Here is a 15210-nt window from a genome sequence, read left to right on the forward strand (position 1 = left end):
CCCTAGTCATGTTATACTGACTGGGTGGACAGATGGAGGGATGTGTATAACATACCCTAGTCATGTTATACTGACTGGGTGGACAGATGGAGGGATGTGTATAACAGACCCTAGTCATGTTATACTGACTGGGTGGACAGATGGAGGGATGTGTATAACATACCCTAGTCATGTTATACTGACTGGGTGGACAGATGGAGGGATGTGTATAACATACCCTAGTCATGTTATACTGACTGGGTGGACAGATGGAGGGATGTGTATAACATACCCTAGTCATGTTATACTGACTGGGTCGACAGACCCTAATTTCATAAACTTCAGATAATAAATAGTCATTGTTGTCAAACAAGTACTATTAAATAAAATGCAATTACCTTTGGTGACCTTGGTGACGGTTGCCATGGGAATCTGGGGGCCTAAATGTAATTGTTGTGACCAAACTGTACATTTTTACAGTGGAGTTTGGGTTTAATGCTTTTGATTGTGATTTTCATTTCTTGCATTTTTCCTGTTATATGCCACAAGTCTGAGAATAACGATGTAGTGTGTGTGTGTGTGTGTGTGTCTATATGTCTGTCTGTCTGTCTGTCTGTCTGTCTGTCTGTCTGTCTGTCTGTCTGTCTGTCTGTCTGTCTGTCTGTCTGTCTGTCTATCTATCTATCTATCTATCTATCTATCTATCTATCTATCTATCTATCTATCTATCTATCTAACTGTCTGTCTGTGTGTCTATCTATCTAACTGTCTGTCTGTCTGTCTGTATGTCTGTATGTATGTATGTATGTATGTATGTATGTATGTATGTATGTATGTATGTATGTATGTATGTATGTATGTCTGTGTGTAGGGGAGGGGGGGGGGTTCAGATAAAATAGATGCATGGTGTACTATGATGATACAGGTGTCAATAAACATGCCTAAAACAGCTGTTACAATGGCCATGTATAGTGATGTGATATAATAGAATTCTAAAAATAGGCCTGTACAAACAGTTGTTCCAACAAGCCTCAGGAACAACACGCAGATTAATGCATAACAATAGAAACAACTAAATGTACCATTTCGTGTCTTGTAGGATTTTGTCATCAGAAATCGAAATTAAAATGAGGCATTTTTGTCTTCAAACCTCCCGAAAACTATAATTGACATGTTGATTAGCCTTTTATTGGATTATTTATTGAATAGTGATGCTACATTGATTCATGCACAAAGGTCAAAAATACAGCCAATTAATGGCACTGAAAAGCAACGGTCAAAAATACAGCCAATTAATGGCACTGAAATGCAACGGTCAATAATACTGCCAATTAATGGCACTGAAATGCAACGGTCAATAATACTGCCAATTAATGGCACTGAAATGCAACGGACAATAATACTGCCAATTAATGGCACTGAAATGCAACGGTCAAAAATACAGCCAATTAATGGCACTGAAATGCAACGGTCAATAATACTGCCAATTAATGGCACTGAAATGCAACGGACAATAATACTGCCAATTAATGGCGCTGAAAAGCAATGGTCAAAAATAAAGCCAATTAATGGAACTGAAATGCAATGGTCAATAATACAGCCAATTAATAGCGCTGAAATGCAACGGTCAATAATACAGCCAATTAATGGCACTGAAATGCAATGGTCAATAATACAGCCAATTAATGGCACTGAAATGCAACGGTCAATAATACAGCCAATTAATGGTCCTGAAATGCGACGGTCAATAATACAGCCAATTAATGGCACTGAAATGCAACTGTCAATAATACTGCCAAGTAATGGCACTGAAAAGCAATGGTCAATAATACAGCCAAGTAATGGCACTGAAATACAACACTCAATAATACAGCCAATTAATGGTGCTGAAATGCAATGGTCAATAATACAGCCAATTAATGGCGTTGAAATGCAACTGTCAATAATACAGCCAATTAATGGCACTGAAATGCAACGGTCAATGATACAGCCAATTAATGGCACTGAAATGCAACGCTCAATAATACTGCCAATTAAAGTGTATGTAAATAGGTTTCCAAAGTTTCCGACTTTTTGCCTGGAAATAACGTAGTTTTCATAGGTGATTAAAGATTTGTATGACATTTTTGACAAAAAGTATGATATTAATTACGAAAAATTGATTTTTTTGGAAAAATTCCGGAAATTGCCGAAGTTGTTTATGTATTTCATGACGTCACAACCGGAACGAACTTCAATTACATAACAAGCATAGCGATTTTAGTGGAATCACATTCTACTATTTAGAAGTCGAAATTGACAATGACAATAATACATGCAGTACTAGTGATGACGAAGAAGATGTGGTAGTGGGGGATGCTTGTATTGTACCATATATGTATGAACCACTACCACAACCACGACTACAGCCAAACAACAATCCCCGCCTGCAGATGGTCATTGACAAAGTTATTGTCAACAGACTAAATAATACTGACTGGTAAGTTATGATAATAAAAAATAGATATTTTAAATTAGCAGATGAAGGAAAAAATTGGGTCGAAATTTCGAAAGTAGTTGTCCCACTGAGATCATAACACCGTAACAGTAGTACTATTTAGTGGGGGTTATATCGACTTACTGACTACCTGAGTACACGGTGTGTATGTACGCTAACTGTGTTTGAACCGCCATTCGTATATTTCATGAGAATGTCTATGTGATTGAAGGTCTGATCGGTTGTCAATCTTTAAAGGATTTTGTGAAATCATCATTATCAGAAAATAAGCGCATTGTCGCACCACTTCATACAACATTTCCTGACGAGAAACTATTTTTTCCTTTTTAGTGGCCTACAAAAATATGCCAATAACTTAATAAAACTAAAAGCTACATTAGTAATATTTTCAGGACAGGTGCGCTTTGGTATCGCAAATGTGTGTACCAAATCATAATGAATTTGAAGCGTGCATTCTTGAGATATAGCCTAATTCCCGAAAATCATTAATTACGTAAATTGCTCATTAATATTCACGGAATTTTTACCAAAACCTAATCAAGTCTTGCGATTACCCTACAAAATACGTCTTCAAAATTTCGACTTCCACCCACTAAATACATCTCTTCCTTACGGAATGAAAAACAGTGACGCAATTTTCCGAAGACTCCCGAAGCAAAATGCTCATCGCAGATTTCCCAAAAAATCAATTTTTCACTATTAATATCGTACTTTTGTCAAAAATGTCATATGTCAGGTGTCGGTCGCAGTTTTATAACTCGCAGGTCACAGGTCGCTGTCCTCACCGGTCTTCCATACTATGCTACAACGTTCTTTAAAACTTTTAATAAAAGCTTCACATTACATGCTGCAGTGGGAGTCAAACCAGGTTAGCTTCAACTTCCGGGTCAAATCATCTGCTTTCCACCGAAAATTCTTGCTGGAGAATTCGCCAAGATAAATCCATACGATCTCTTCTTCCATGAAAATTGAAAATCTCCTTTCTTTTTTTTATACAAATCTTCGATATTGAGGAGTGAGTTTACTGCCAGAACACAGTGTATTTTATTCGTATCAACATAATCACGACAATGCAAATGAGAAAAGTAAATGTTGTAAGGGAGCCGTCATTATTATTGACCTGGGGGGGGGGGTCACTCAAAGGATGGGGCGTGAAAGGGGGTGGGGGTTACTCAAAAACTGGGGAGTGAAAAGGGGCTACTCAAAATTTTTGCTAACACCGAAGTAAAGAACACACCTATATAACCACAATTATGAACGTTATTTATAAACACTGCTTTTTCTGTTATAATTTTTCAGCGCATATTGCATATACATAGCTCCTATGAAAATGCATACATATTCGACATATGCATGTAGTTTCTGAAGCCAGTACAGTGGACCATAACAATATGTAACACAAATAGGAAACAAATCATTAATTGATAAAGTAGTAAGGAAACCTGGTTAAAGAAATAAACAGTAGAAGCCACACAGGAGGGCAAAGTCTGACCACATAGCATCAACTCATCTAGAATATCATGGTGTAGATTATATGTCAGTCAGTGAAAGCGTACCGGATACTGGGATGATATACTAACTTAGTGAGATGAAAATCTCTGCCAGGTTTCATTGCACAGATATTTATAACTGGTAAATGTTGATTATAAATATTAAATACATGTTGAAAACAAAGAATATGGTAATATATAGCTAACTGTTCATTGCACAGATTAGTACATGGCGTTCTGTTACATGAAATGAATATATATAAGTATTATATATTGTAATTTTTAATAACTTTAAATGGTATGGCATGCAACTATACTTTGAGAATTTTTCTCAGTGTTAGTATTCTGAATTAAAATTTCAATTGTGATCAGGAGAGGGTATTGTTATCACTTTGACATGTTAAAATAACACCAGATAACACTCTTTTAGTTTTAGTCCTTGAATTTCAAAAATTTCTAGGGACCACCCTCCTGGCATGTACCTACCCTCACACTGCTCCCTTTTATCTTAGTTCAAATTTTATGTAGTATTATTAGGGACCGGTCAGTTTCTTCAGCCTGGGGGTGGTGGTGGTGGGGGGGAATGGATTCTTAAATTGGGCCGACAAAAAGTCACTGACCCCCCCCCCCCCATCTGTAAAACCAAAAACAGGCTGACCCCCTCCCCTATCACATAATTCTAAAACATGATGACCCCCCATATATATAATATTCACATGACAGGTATTTTTTGATCATGACTCAGTGTGGACTGCTTGACTGTCTGGCATCTACTTTATAAGATCCCGGGTTAGCACTATCATAATTTTAATTATTGACTACACAGGGTAAATATGTTCCAAAAGGAGTTTAATAGCATCTTGACGGTGAAAGGTATGAGAAAGCTTGAGCAGGGAATATATATATCTCTTATGGGGGGGGGGGTCCTAGGAGGTCTCCCTCTAGAAGCCCTGAAGGTTTTTTACTTTGAAAAATCAATTTTGAGACTATTCAGCCCCCCCCCCATCCACAATTTTGAAAACAGCACGACCCCCCCCCCTACTGCCAATTTCAAAAACTGGGTGACCCCCTCCCAATCCACCCCCCCCTCAGGCCGAAGGAACTGATCGGTCCCTTACTACCTTGACATGTTAAAATAACACCATAAATATTTGAAATTCAAAAATCTCATGGGACGGGAAGGGGAACCCCTCCTGTACCCACTCCCACTTGGCCCCCTCAAACTTTGATTCAACTTATACTGCCTAATTTCCAATTTTACTAACTACTTCGGAAATAAGCTGCATTCATTGTTACATCTTCCTTTTGAAATAAGCTACATCCATAATGTTATGAGGATTAATTTCAATTTAAATATCTTGTTTTGTTGTTGTTGTTTTTGTTTGTTTGTTTGTTTGTTTGTGTGTGTGTGTGTGTGTGTGTGTGTGTGTGTGTGTCTGTCGAAATATATATTGATTTCCGTCCAGATTTGATTAAGAAAAACAAACGAATTTGAGAGCCATGGAAATTCATTTCTTTGTGGCGTGCATCGCTAAATTTTTGAACTGAGTGTTACATAAGGGTGTATACCATCATTTTGATGTTGCTATGGGCATGGTCTTGTTTGCTATACATACTTGCACACGTTTTGAAAGTTTATTCACCTGTCCATGAATCCCCGTTATCTTTGCGATACATACCATGGTCTGGCTGTTGTTATGGGAGTGGCCGTTTTGCTAGACATATTAACATACATTTTTTGAATATTTAGTTATATAGCTATTGCATATATTTTTACCTCTTGTGAGGAAGGTTATATATTAGGGGTGAAAGGTTTGTGTGTGTGTATGTGTGTGTGTGTGTGTGTGTGTGTGTGTGTGTGTGTGTGTCTGTCTACGTGTGTCACCATTTTCTCAAAAACAGCAGGATCAATTCAAACGAAATTTGGTGCATATATTCGTTAGGGTAATAGCTAGAATTGATTAGGTTTTCGTAAACATCCCGTGCATATTTATGAGCTATTTACATAATCTAATAGTTTGTAGTAATAGCGGACTTGCAAACCAAAATATTCATGTGCGAGATTATCCTTGCGTGCTGAACTCTGGGACACAAGGCATCAGTATCCGGCCGTAAAATAGATCTAGTTGCGAGGTAAGTTGATTTACGAGACCGTTCAATATTTCATCGTATCCTTTATTTTCATCACTGTAAAATAGTTTCTGATGCCATAATTGCTATTTTTTTGTAAAATGCAAACAACAATCTACGGTGTTCAACAATTTGGCACTCATAGTCGATAGATCGTTTGGATAATAGTACTGTCAATTACGAGTATTTCATTACTAAGTTTCATGTAATCTGGTATCATTCGGAGTGTACACTTTGGGCGAGTGTCTGTGATTTATTTGTGTTCAAATGTTAAGCAACGAAAAATATCGCGGGTGGTGGCAATAGCCATTCCAGCAGTATAGCTTTTCCAGTGATGTCTGGCTAGCGAATCGTCTGAGAAGAATTGATTCAGAGCCATGACTTGATTTGATTTTGACGCATCAATTGTGAACGTCGCGTCGTGTAAAGTAGTCAGTATCTGATATGGAAGCTATATACACTGGTTTACTATGTATCACATAATGTATATCAAAATATTGCAACCTTACATTTTCTCATAATCTTTTGTTTCAAAGATGTAAATTGTATACAGTATAGTGAAGATAGTGCAAGGAACAAGGTAGTGGTAAACCCAGGCGATGTACGTGATGTATGTGAGCGACAGGTAAATGATGAAACCAATGATCATGCAGAAGATTTTTTTTGCCTGTACCATGTCATTTTAAGATTATTTTTTTAAAAAGATATTTTCTTATAGATATGGGGGACAACTGTTTCTGGGAGCATGAACTATACATGGTTTTGCAATAAAACAACATACTGTAACATTTGTGATTTACTTTGTTATTCTTTCAGCAAAACCCAAAGTGTGGAGATATTAATGAAGAATATCATCTGGTATTGAGGGTACACAAAAGGTGCCAACCATTTGTGACCAAGTCACTTTCTACAAGGTATACTCATCAAATGAATTATTCACTATCTGTATTATACTGTAGATGGGGCTAATCTACCTCAGGTAGGACTTTTAGTGCAGTGCAGATGGGACTAATCTACCTCAGGTAGGACTTTTAGTGCACTGCAGATGGGGCTAATCTACCTCAGGTAGGACTTTTATTTCAGTGCAGATGGGGCTAATCTACCTCAGGTAGGACTTTTAGTGCAGTGCAGATGGGGCTAATCTACCTCAGGTAGGACTTTTAGTGCAGTGTAGATGGGGCTAATCTACCTCAGGTAGGACTTTTAGTGCAGTGCAGATGGGACTAATCTACCTCAGGTAGGACTTTTAGTGCAGTGTAGATGGGGCTAATCTACCTCAGGTAGGACTTTTAGTGCAGTGTAGATGGGGCTAATCTACCTCAGGTAGGACTTTTAGTGCAGTGTAGATGGGGCTAATCTACCTCAGGTAGGACTTTTAGTGCAGTGTAGATGGGGCTAATCTACCTCAGGTAGGACTTTTAGTGCAGTGTAGATGGGGCTAATCTACCTCAGGTAGGACTTTTAGTGCAGTGTAGATGGGACTAATCTACCTCAGGTAGGACTTTTAGTGCAGTGTAGATGGGGCTAATCTACCTCAGGTAGGACTTTTAGTGCAGTGTAGATTGGGCTAATCTACCTCAGGTAGGACTTTTAGTGCAGTGTAGATGGGGCTAATCTACCTCAGGTAGGACTTTTAGTGCAGTGTAGATGGGACTAATCTACCTCAGGTAGGACTTTTAGTGCAGTGTAGATGGGGCAAATCAAAGCCCAATCAACCAAGCCATTATTAGGGTAAATTTGAACAAGTGTTAACAGTCCTCAGAGCTTCGCCTAACACATCAACAAAATGTTAGCTCTATGTGATCGATGAGGGCGCACCGTACAGGGCTAGGGATACTGGGATACTATTATGAGTACAATTATGCAGTAGATATATACAAAACAACCCAAGTTTTAGCTATTTATGCGAAGCTTTGAAGACTGTGAGCGAATCTAGCAAGTGTGTATATGTATGTATGTATGTATGTATGTATGTATGTATGTATGTATGTATGTATGTATGTACGTATGTATGTGTGTATGTATGTATGTATGTATGTATGTGTGTGTGTGTGTGTTTGTTTGTTTGTGTGTGTGTTTGTTTGTGTGTGTATGTCAGTAGGTATGTATGTATGTATTTATTTATTTGTGTGTGTGCACATACAATGTTTAATGTCTGAAAGTTTGCTACAACACTTACAAATATTTATGTGTATTAAGTTTAATAGTTTTTATAATATCAACATGGCACAGAACAGTGAGAAAACATTTTTCTCTCGTAAACTGTAATATCAATTAATGTGGATGTTTTATTTCTGTAATACAAACGAAATGCTGATCAATAATGACACAAGTATAAGGGATAATTGAAGTCGATCAGTGATCAGTGATCTAATTCAAATATAGCTTATACTTGTGTACAACCTCATTTTAAGCACAGGGAATGTATCTTGTAAGTATGATTTTTTGGCAGATATCACTCCACTGGATGGGGGCTGTTTATACAAAATGTTTGATAAGTAAAGTCAAACTCTATTTAAGTATGACTGTAATCATAGATCTTGGAGGGACAATATTGATGTTGTAATATATTTTGCCAAGCATTGACAAACACTGTATTTATTTTTAACATGATTTTTGTAAATATTGACACTATTAGGAACACTAGACATGGTATGCATATTGGAGATCATTTTATTTATAAATATACTGCAATATTAATAAACAGAACACTCATGGAGCTGGTACGTGATTGCATAGCAAATAAATCATAAAGTTGTATCTGTAATGTTTGTTTTAGTCTATTTTGTATTCACCAACACCAAATAAACTTCAATTTAAATTTCAATGAAAGTTACCTTAGTACAAATACATCCAAAATTAATTTGAAAGTAAAACATGTTTCTAATAAGCTGCATTCATGGTAGTCTACAATTTACACTAAACTGACAAATTATTATCTACATGCAATATATTGAATGTAATTACAATTTTGGTTGTAATGATAACACTACCACTTCTGGCCAAGAAAAAAATTATTTCTCGTCCTCGGGAAACTTGAAAATTGATGCAGTGACACGGTATACTATGAATCACTGATAACATGTCCCAAATAACACAGTTGCAACAGTCAAAATTAGTCATTGTCCCCAGCAATAGGATTGGTTGTAAAATTTACCAAGTAGCAGCATATTACCCACATTTTATTCAGCTCCGTAGCCATGGAGTTTGGAAATACAAACTGGAGCAACCTGTAATTTTTATGCGTTCTATAACACGCTCCACATGAATGCGCAATTTAGCAATACGCCTTGTTTCTTCTTCCTCAGGTATAGTCCTGCTTACAGACGACGGTGCACGAGTCTATATTACTGACTTGACTCTAATAGGAGGGACAATTGTCAGAATCGAGTCCCGGATTACTCCGTATGCAAGCAGGACTACCTCGTGTACTGCTAGCTGGGACCTACCTCCTAAAAATGGAGGAATGTTCAGTTTCACTTTTTTTGTGGCAAGATAGTCATTAATTCAAAATCCACGGTCAGCCATAACTGAATCATCTTCATCAAGCTTATTTATTAACCCATTTGTTTCATTTTGTGTTCTGAACAGTAAAATAAGTACCAAGCTCAAAAAACCTGGCTCAAATTTTATCATACTCGCGCAGCTCAGAGCAAGGGCATGAGGCAACAATTCTGGTGTCTATAACAATATTGAATAACGTGAATAAAGACAACATTAAAAAGTTGAAAATTCAACCTCCACGAGCTCAACATTTGTCTTCTTTTTCGTCGTAAGATTGAAACCACATCGCCCTCGTTCACGGACGCTTTCTGTTTTGGGCAAACTTACGAGTATTTGTTTAATCAGTCAAATGATGTTGTTTCGTTTTCTCCTTCATTCAAAATGTATATTTTGAAGAGACACAGATATGACGACTACTCTTTAATGATTATTTTTACGTAATTTTATGAAAATAATATAGACCGGAATCGACTGTGTGTTCGAGCCTACCGCAACTCTTCGGCACCAAATATTGAATACACCAAGATATTATCAATTTTTTTTTTTATTTCCCTCGCAAAAGACGTAACGTTTCGAGCTTCAGCTCAAATAATATGCTGTTTCGGCAATCTGTTATAATGTCCCGCAAACTCGACAATGTACTGCAACATGCGAAATATATATCTCACCACAAGAGGGCAGCAGGTGGTATCAAGCTTTGAAAGAAAATTCATGGGTCACATGTTCGATTTGAAGCGTCCTGATTGGTTTATTCGATGCCGTATCCTACCCCCTCTCTGTATTACTAGTTTAAAAGGATCTAGGAATGCGTTTGAGCTCGAGCACGCCAAGCAGCGCAGCGCGTCAGCTTTGGCGAGCGCACTAAGCGTTGGTTTTGCACCATGTCTATATAGTCCGTATACATTCTTTTACTTTATTCTTTTTGGAGTCTTCCATATTTATATAAACTTTTCTACGATTATCAAAAATGTTTAATTTTTTTAAAGACCAGAAAGTGTACAAGTACATACATATAATGCTTATTTTTAATCCTTCCATTTCTGGCCTTATACCCAAAATAACAAAATATATGTAGACGTGTATAATAATGAGTTTATTAAAATATACTATAAATAAAGAAGTAAGTATGTAAATGTGACTCATAGCTAACTCAGGCCTTTATTTGTACCTGTATATTATTATCATTTTCGGATTTCACCAGAATTGTTGCCTCAGGCCCCTGCTCAGAGCGCCCTGGGGAGTCGGAAAAAATCGATAATCTTTTCAGTAAACTTTGCAACACTGTATAATCAAAATAATTGTACTTGTCAATGTACTGCCGCATAGTACAGCTAAACACATCGTGGAATGATATATTTTCTTTGGACTGTACAGTGTATTACATTATGTTACATGAATGTGCTGAACGGTTGGCGAGGGATATTTGTTACAGTACGTATGTTGTGAAAGTCTTATCTACGATGATTTGAAAACAGCAGCTATAATAATATTACAAATATAGTAAGGCGCAATGCAAATATTGTTTTCAGGGAATGTCATCGACAACTTTATAAATAATTACAGAACAATGTATTTGCTTGCTCGGTCGTGATGCGAGTTGTTCAGACAAATATCGGGGGGGGGGGGGGGGGGGGCTACACCCTTAATTGAGTATACATTTATGTGCCACCCTTTGGGGTTTGTTTTCTAGCCATTTGGTCTAAAATGGGGTAAGTTTTTTTTCGAACTTAAGAGTCTAAAACGGGTCCACTTTGCATTATATTTGATTTTTGCTTGGTCTAAAATGTGGCCCTTTGTCCTTTGCCAAATCGTAATTGCCATTAATTGCCCCTCAATGTTGCCTCCTAAGGAAAATGTATTTTGTCTAAATTCTATGCTAAATTAATAGTCTAGAATGGGATATTGTTTTTTGGTCAAAGTGGGTCTAGAATTGGGCCTAGGATTTCCTGCATTGACAACACACCCCTATCAGAGATGGCCACTAGTTCCGCCCCGGGAGAAATATAGGTAAAAGTCAAACTAGTCCGAAACATGTGAAGTCACAGTCAATTACACTGGCATATCGAAATAAATAATTTACGTTCAAACAAACTCTTGTGGATTTGTGAGGATTTTTCACACTGATCTATGTTTTGTCATTGCACAGAACTGCTAATAGTATATACGAATATTTAGACATTTGTCGACAGGGCGCACTCCACAGTATAATGACATACGTTCGATTTGAATTATTAAAAGTTCAGTTATTTAAGTGTGCATCATTAGTAAGAAATAAAATGATATTTATATTTATATTCTTATACAGAGGAGTAACCAAACTCCAAACTGTTTCAACTTGAGCTTGAATGAGAAATGTCGCAAAATTAATTGTGTATTAAAACTTCAACTTCAGTGATATTCAACTAAAGTCCTCCCAGACATTTTCATTATATAATATTAAACCCCATAACTTTTTAATTTTCCTGACATGCAATTTTGAAATTACTTTAATTATATTTCAGACTCTCGCAAATTGAATGCAGAATTAAGTATGTACAGATAAAGTTGTGAAAGGGCACCCTCAAACGTCAGTCAGCATAGCAAATATGAGCCGGTACAGCAAATATATGCTCAAACAGATACATTTTATTGACAATAGGACCAAAAGGCACCATTCCTCTAACTTGTCTCTCACACAATACTTTATTATTATATTATATTTAAACCCCCTCACTTGTAATACTACTACTACTACTACTACTACTACTACTACTACTACTACTACTACTACTACTACTACTACTACTACTACTACTACTACTACTACTACTACTACTACTACTACTACTACTAATAATAATAATAATAATAATAATAATAAAGCAACTTTTCGTGGTAACTGAACAGGCTAATTATGAGATTAGGGGTATTTTAATTTAGGTAAGAGAAGAATGGACAAAGAGAGAATTAAAAAAAGTTGTATATCACCACAAAAATGAATGAGTCAATTGACCAATATCACACACAAAATGAGTTTTATTTCACCACAACAACTGATCATTCAATCAATCAATCAATCAATCAATCATTCAACCAAATAATAAATCAATCATTAAATCGATCGATCAATCAATTACATGCTCGCTGCTCCCTTTGCTCGCACATGGAATAGTACCAGAATTACTAAAATGGCATTTGTCACACCCATTCTCAAGAAGTCGTCAAACCTGCCTTTCCTATCAATGATACTTGAGAAAGTGGTAACTGCTTAACTCAATACATATATATCGTCCAACGGATTACTGAAACCTTTTCAATCAGCTTATAGGAAATTTCATAGCACTCATCAAAGTCAACAATGACATTTGCATGGCTCTAGACTCAGGAAAATGCGTACTACTGGTCCTCTTAGATCTGTCGGCTGCCTTCGATACCATAGATCATGATATATTAATTTCAAGATTATCCAAGCTTGGTATTACAGGCATTCCACTAGAGTGGTTCTCTTCATACCTCAAAGACAGGCAACAGTCCATATCAGTACAAGGCAGACGATCAGAAACCCAACATTTGCAATGTGGAGTGCTGCAATACAAGGCTCTGCGCTTATGCCACTCTTATTCTACTTCATGTACCCCGTTGTAATACAAAGTTATACGGTGAGCATGCATTCTCGCGAGCCGCACCAGTCTTATGGAACAGTACACCACTTAAACTTCGTTCTTCACCAACTGTTGATAAATTCAAGAAGGATATCCAGATGACACATCTGTTTGCAAGAGCTTTCTAACTTTTTACAATGATCTACTATTGTTCCTGTTCAGCGCCATAGAACATGACATCGTATTGGATTTTGGTGCAAAACAGATTCTATTGATTGAAAGTTTGATAATACAGCTTGTAATGTTAATGAATCATTTACATAATTAATGATTTTCAGCAATTAGGCTATATCTAAGAATGCATTCTTCAAATCATTGACGACTTTCGATAATTAGGTTATGTCTTAAAGATGCACTTCAAATTTAATATACATGCTTATGTATCGCCATGAAATTAAATTTCAGCCCAATCTGCTCAGTAATTTTGGAATTAAGGATTTTTGACCAAAAAAACTTTTCAGACCTACTTTGCATATCACTGATGGGATTATCATGTCATGAACATTTCTTGACATAAATATCCCTAAGACTGTTCCCACATAATTTCAGCCCAATCTGCTCATTAGTTTTGGAATTAAAGAATTTTGACCAAAAAGATCCATTCTTATACCTAATTTGCATATCACTGATGGCATCATCATGTCATGAACTATTCTTAATCTAAACACCCCAAGAAAGTTCCCGCCAAATTTCAGACTGATCTGCCCAGTAGTTTTTTTTACCCAAATCACACACCAGTGGATCGTTTTGATTAAAACGATTTTCCAACAGGACACCCAAGGTAATATACCCACCAAATATCATGGCAATCAGTTTTTTACTTACACACACAGAGGCAGCTTTTCCCCATGCCTATAGCACTACTGAACCTCAATTCAGTTGTGCCTAAAAATTATCAACCTTGACAAACATGACCTATGCAACGAAAATGACAAAATTTCAGTTTAGAAACAGTCACAATGGAGAAGGTTAATGTGGCACAAGCTGATTATATAAGCATATTACCCAAGTGAAATTCTTTTAAATACTTAAACAATACCCGATTCCAGTATATTTTTAAAGTAGCAGCAGGTCTCCTATAACATTATAATTGTCTTCTAGCATGGTTAGAACAATTGATTGCATAGTACAGATTTCCTGAACAATTGTAATATGTATGATAAATTCCATCTTTGAATCATTTATGGGGTTAGATCTTGATAGTTTGGGTTCTGTCAATTGCAAGTGATGGTTAAGTATGCTGCGGTACGTACAACACTGTGAGTTAACTTTCAAATATGCAGCAAAAACTATGCTCAAACACCTATAAACTCAGTTTGGGCTCCTTTAATAGTGTGACTATTAAATAATAGGAACTTCTATCTTCTTAGCACAAGACACATCAAACAAATTATTTTTGTATAGACATAATTTATTTAGGAGTCAAAAAGTGGTAATATGACATAACAAGTTTACACATATCACTAAATCTTACTATTTGTCGAATTAGCATTGTAATCATTATATAGTGCTGGTTTATAGGGTTACCTTAAATATATCCTAAATCTTAACTGTCCCTATGATATATAGCAAAACCTATCTACAAAACTCACTGTGTAATAAATATATGGTATGATGCAATTATTTAGACAACCAATATCAGTGTCAGAAATAACATGCATAAACTTTTATTGAAGAACATAAAATCTGGCTTGGGATAAAAAATGACTGCATATTTGTCAAGTACTGATACACCTATAAATAAAGCCAGGTTATAGCGTTTCAGAGCATTCTTACACTATAATCATGACATTCAGTTGCATTCTAAGAATTCTTACACTATAACCATAGCATTCATATAATTCTTACACTATAACCATAGCATTCATATAATTCTTACACTATAACCATAGCATTCCAAGAATTCTTACACTATAACCATAGCATTCATATAATTCTTACACTATAATCATGGCATTCAGAGAATTCT

This window comes from Glandiceps talaboti, chromosome 1 (genome assembly GCF_964340395.1).
Source record: "Glandiceps talaboti chromosome 1, keGlaTala1.1, whole genome shotgun sequence".
NCBI lineage: Eukaryota > Metazoa > Hemichordata > Enteropneusta > Spengelidae > Glandiceps > Glandiceps talaboti.